The following is a 5,944-nucleotide window of genomic DNA, read 5'->3' as shown; positions in this document are numbered from 1 at the left end:
ATCACAAAAATATAGTGACATACTCTAATCGAATTTCAGGAGTGACAGGTGGCTTTGTCGGTAGGACATCCAACTCTAGATTTTGGTTCAGATCATGATCTAATGGTTTGTGTGTTCGAGTGCCACATTGGGCTTTGTGAAGACAGTGAGAGCTGCTTGGGTTTCCTTCTCTCCCTCTCACAGCCTCTACCCAGCATGGTCTCTCTCTCAAAGTAAACAAAGAAAGTTTTTAAAAAAGAATTTCTGTGCCATAAATAGCTTAATGTAATGTAGATAAAGGAATTCAATATGTAAGGAGACAAGGGCATTGTGATGAGTTTATCTTCTGTGATTCAATCCCTCAGTCACAAAGTATTTCCGTACTAACGGTTCAGAGGACATAAAATTCATTTCACATTGAGAAATGCCTTAGAGAGGGCAATAATGTCTTGGCAAGCTCTACAGTGTTCCCTCCTTTATGAGAGGCTTACCATGGACCTGCTGGAATTGAAATGCCTCTGTCCTGAGTTCAGCCCCTCCTGAATTGCCAGAGACCATGTCAGCAATCCCAAAACATCCCAGGTATGCTATTCCTAGTGTATAAGAGTTAATCATTCTCACCAACATTGGTTGAGCCAAAGAGATTTTTGGAAATGGCAAGCTCATCATGATGTCTCCATGAAACAAAAATGATGAGCAGCTAACTATGGACTCATCAAATTTGTGTAACCAAAAAACTAACAAAACCAAAATCAAAAGCAAAAGCAAAAACCAAAACAAACAAACAAAAAAACAAAACAAAACAAAACAAAAATGCCATGTCTAAGAATCATGCATAAAAGACTGGCCAGAGTCACCACAAAAAAGGGTCATAATCTCTATCTGACCAGTCCTGACACTGTTGACTGGCCCAGCTCCTCCTTTGATGGAACTATTTACACTGGATGGAAGGCTGCAAAAATAGCAACAAAGGTTTTACATTTTCCTCCAAATAAAACCCAAAGGCTCTGAGGTGGTGGAACTAGCTGGCTTATAATGAGTCATGAGTACTGAGGTCTGAACTAAAATTGGTACCTTGATATTGGGCAAGATGAGAGTACTTATGCCAAGGAAGCTGGCAAATGGTACAAGGAAGCTCTCTTCTTTATCCCCTTGTTCTTATGTTCTTCCTTTCTTCTTGCTTTCCCTGTGTCTCTTTCTCTTTACTTCTGACAGAGAGTTCAAAAATATTTATTTGCATATTGGTTTTTGAAAGGATATGTGGACTTTTAGCTGGAAAACTATGAATCAAGCAATAGAAAATTACCATTATGGCTTACAATCCAAGTGGGGGCTTTTGGGGTCAGGTGTTAAAAGACATTCATCATACTCTGTCTCATGCAGCACAGGTTAGGTCCATCAGTGTATCCTGATATCACTGCCTAATTTCTGGAATGCAGCATTAGACAAGAGGCAGGTGGCAAGAGGCAGAGTAGCCATATATTGTTTGAGATCTGCGAAGAGCCTATTATGGTAGGAGGTTCTGAGGGAAATCAAAGACAGTCTAAAGGAAAGTAATAATGCCTCCCTGGGAAAATCAGCAAGAATAATCCCTTCAAGCCCTGAAAAATTAGGAGTTACAATTTCTATTAACTTCACACTTAACTTATGTTTTAGACTGAGGGAGGGAAAACTAGAGATGACATACTGAAGGTGGATTATCCTAAATTAATCACACAGGGTTCCAGGTGCCTCTGCTCTTGAAGATGTGACTTCTTCCCAAGGTAGATTTGCATACAACCCTGGAAACTTGTATATAACTTCTGATATGTTCCATGGTTTTCCTCCAAAAGTAGATACTTTAACAGATATCTGCTTTCAACCCAGAAAATCATTTCACATTTACTCCACTACCTCCTCCAATCACATTATAAGTACTCAATTTGCTATATTATTTATATGTTTTAAAAATCCATGTAAAGGGGGCACCAGGGTGGCTCAGTTGGTTAAGCATCCAAATTCAGCTCAGGTCATGATCTCCAATTCATGGGTTCAAACGCTGCAACAGGCTCTGGGCAAACACCTCAGAGCCTGCTCCTGCTTCAGTGTCTCCCTCTCTCCCTTCCCCTGTACCCCTTTTTGTCCCTCAAGAAAATAAATTCACATTAACTTCTTAAAAATAAATCCAATGGAACTTAAAGAGAGGCCTAAACAGTTTTTTAAAATGCAGAAGAAGAGTGCCTAGGTGGCTTAGTCAGTTAACTGTCCAAATCTTGATTTCGTTCAGGTCAAGATCTCACAAATTTGACACTGAGCCCTACTTCATCTCTGAGCTGACAGCAAAGACACAGCTTGGGATATTTCCTCAATCTCTCTGCCTCTCCTGACCCATTCTTGTTCTCTCTCTCTCAAAATAAATCAATAAACTTTTTTTAAAAAGACAGAAGAAATCATTGCTCATGATGTATGAAAAACGTCTATCAATCAAATACTGTCAAAAGGTAAACTGCAGATTATCAACGACAAACTAATACATATATCATGATCTAGGTCTTCTAGAGTCTGGAGCCCTGTCACTCAAGTCTTTATTTTGAAACAAAGAATCCTAAATGCACAGAATGTCTCTCTGCTAAAGAGCTTTCTCAGGGCTTGCTTGATGTCTCTGTTCTGCAGACCATAGATGAAGGGGTTCAGCATGGGTGTGATGATCGTGTACATGATGGTGGCTATGGCACTTGCCCTGGAGTTTCGTGAAGCAGCAGAACTAAGATACACCCCAAGGCTTGTACCATAGAACAAGGAGACCACCGAGAGGTGAGACCCACATGTGGAAAATGCTTTATACTTGCCACTCAATGATGAAATTCTCAAAATGGAAGATACAATTCTAGAGTAAGAGGAGAGGATGCCAGTGAGTGGAACAACACCCAGAAGTCCACTTGCCACATACATGGCCAGGTTGTTGAGGAAGATGTCAGAGCAAGCAAGTTGGATCACCTGACTAAGTTCACAGAAAAAGTGAAAAATTTTCAGCTCTGTACAGAAAGAAAGTCGCAAAAACATTAAGTCATGTAATAGAGAGTTAAGAGCACTCAATAACGTGGATACCAGGAGCAGGATGCCACAGAACCTGGGGTTCATGATGACCATGTAGTGCAGGGGGTGACAGATGGCCACAAACCGATCATAGGCCATCACTGTCAAGAGGAAGGTGTCTAATACTCCAAAAAGCATGTAAAAGTACATCTGGCTGAGGCAGCCTGCATAGGTGATCACTCTGCTCTGCGTCTGGATGTTCAGGAGCATCTTTGGGATGGTGATGGAGGTGAAACAGATGTCTGAAAAGGACAGGTTGGAGAGGAAGAAGTACATGGGTGTGTGGAGGCGGGAGTCTGTGATAATGGCCAGGATGATGAGCAGGTTCCCAGTGAAGGTGACCAGGTACATGAACAGGAACAGCCAAAAGAGCAGTGACTGCAGCTCCCCCTGGTCTGAGAGTCCCAGGAGGATAAATTCTGTAACATGGGTTTGATTTCCTTGTTCCATGTAACTGATAAAAACAGCTGGAACAAAGACAAGAGCATTGTAAAGGCACCAGCATGGATCACAGAATTAAAAGAAATGCTGTGATTTCAACATGCTTTACTCATTAATTATTATACATTACTTAGCATTCTAGAATATGTATCAGAAAATTTGATGGACTCTTAACTACTCCATGTTTACCATGTGTCTGAAACTGTTCACAATTCTTGTTTTGAATTAAAAACAATTATTCAAAGAAATGTTCTCCATAAATATCCTGAGACCTTTTTCTTCACCCAACAAAATTTCCTAACTTTCTTGTGACAAGTATTATTGAAAACATTTCAAAAAATAGTGATGTGTGTTTTACCTTAAAAAGAGAGTGAGTCTAGGGTTTGGGGGGGGGCCAACTCAGTTAAGAGTCCAACTTTGGCTCATGTCATGATCTTACAGTTAGTTGGTTCGAGACCTGCATTGGGGTCTGTACTGACAACTAGCTCAGATCCTGGAGCCTGTCTTTGGAAACCAACTTGGCAATAAACTATTAATTAAAAAAAGGAAGGAAAGAAGGAAGGAAGGAAGGAAGGAAGGAAGGAAGGAAGGAAGGAAGGAAGGAAGCAAGGACATTAAAACTTTTTTTTTAATTTATTATTGATACAGAGAGAAACAGAGCAAGAAGGGGGAGGAGCAGAGAGAAAGGGAGACACAGAATCTGAAACATGATCCAGGCTCTGAGTTATCTGCACAGAGCCCGACGTGGGGCTCAAACCCACAAACCATGAGATCATGACCTGGACCAAAGTCGAGCGCTTAACCAACTGAGCCACCCTGGTGCCCCAAAATATTTTTTTTTAAATAGAGAGACACTGATTCTAAGATGCATGTGTCTCACAGGGAGGGAAAGAATATTAAGTAATAAATAATGTCTCCAGTGGTGGTTACAACTAGTAAGTAATATAATTCAGAACAAAATTGTCCTAAGTGGAAGGAAAACTTGCCATTGTATCATGTCTTCTCAGGGGCTTCCACCCTGAAAAACGAAGAGATATATGAACCATGCAGATAATTTTGAGAAAACCAGTTAAGGTAGAGAAATCTCATGTGCAAAGTCCTTGAGTCAAAAGCTCACCTGAAATCATCAGGGAACAACAAAGAGAAAGTCATGAGAAGAGCAGGTAACACAATGGGAGTAGGAGTTGGATGTAAATAAGAGAGAGAAGAGCTCAAAGCCTCCTGCATCTGTGGAAACTTTCTGAAGCAATGGACATTACAGTTCATGGTGGTTTTATATGTACATGTTATACATGATGACTATCAACAAGAGGATATATTATGTAATGTATACAAATGGAACATGATAACTCTCTGTCTTTCTCTTTATGTTTACTCTTGGTCCAGTTGGTCTAATTAATGTATTTCTTATTAAAAGAGAGAGCTTCAGCATGATATAAGTGCTTTACAGGAGTGTACTTCACTAATAAATTCTCTTTGAGCACACATACAAACACGAGTGTAGATAGGGAGACAGAGGGGGAGAGAACTCTCTTCTTGTGGTACTGTATACTCTTATAGTGGAAGCACAACTTTTTAGAAAACAGGTGAAAGGCTACACCATAATTCAGAGAGCTCCTTTCTCCTTGGGGAATTGCATTTTGTAATGTATGCATTCCAATGTAGTAGTCGTGGCTAAGGATCACTAGAGCCACACATAGTTAAAAGAATTACCATCAATCTTTCTAATACTTTTCAAACAGGAAATAATACCACTTTATTCCATCAGTCCAGCATTGCATTCATTCCTACACCAAGAAAAGTCATTGCAGGAAAGAAAACTACAGAACAATATTTCCAAGAAACATGGATGTGAAATGATTCAAGTAATGCAACCTTTTGATTATGGTGTAGAAAAGGATTTTTGCATCATGACCACTTAGGATTTATACTTGGAAGACAAGGATGGTTTAACTAACGAATCTCCCTCAGTGTAATACAACACATTAACAGAATGAAGGATGAAAGCTCATGATTATCTCAACAGATGATAAATAAAACATTATTAAGTGCAGCATTCCTTAATAGTAACAGCATTAAAGAAACTAAGAATGGAAGGAAAGTTCCACAACACAAAATAGGTCATATATGAAAACCCACCTCTAAAATCATTCTCGATAGTGAAACACTGAGAGCCACCCCTGAGATAAGGCAAGAAAAGCATGTCTGCCTTAAAAATTTATACAACATGGTATTGCAAATTCCAGATAAAGCAAATTGACAAAAAATAAAAAGAAAATAAATAAAAGGAGAAAATAAAAAGCATCAAATGAAAATGGAAGACGTAATATGACTTCTCTTTACAAGAAGGTGATCTTATTAAAAAATATATAGAAATTACATGCTGGTTTTTTCCCCATAGGATGTGTGTCTTGGGTTTTTCCCTTATTATTTTCTTTACTTTTTTTTT

The 5,944-nt window shown here is 39.2% G+C and overlaps 1 long non-coding RNA gene and 1 pseudogene across 1 annotated transcript in view; one reads left to right on the top strand and one right to left on the bottom strand.

Moving 5' to 3' along the window:
- The first annotated feature begins 413 nt into the window (after positions 1-413).
- LOC115274721 overlaps positions 414-5,944 on the top strand; it is a 7,447-nt gene continuing 1,916 nt past the window's right edge. Inside the window, exon 1 of the long non-coding RNA XR_003901223.1 lies at positions 414-561. This is a non-coding gene — a long non-coding RNA (uncharacterized LOC115274721). The remainder of the gene's footprint in view (positions 562-5,944) is intronic.
- On the bottom strand, positions 2,544-3,516 carry LOC115274720 (annotated as a pseudogene).

This window comes from Suricata suricatta, chromosome 12 (assembly GCF_006229205.1).
Source record: "Suricata suricatta isolate VVHF042 chromosome 12, meerkat_22Aug2017_6uvM2_HiC, whole genome shotgun sequence".
NCBI classification, from domain to species: domain Eukaryota; kingdom Metazoa; phylum Chordata; class Mammalia; order Carnivora; family Herpestidae; genus Suricata; species Suricata suricatta.
Note: the sequence above shows the minus strand (reverse complement) of the source record. Positions and strands in the feature narration are given on the sequence as shown.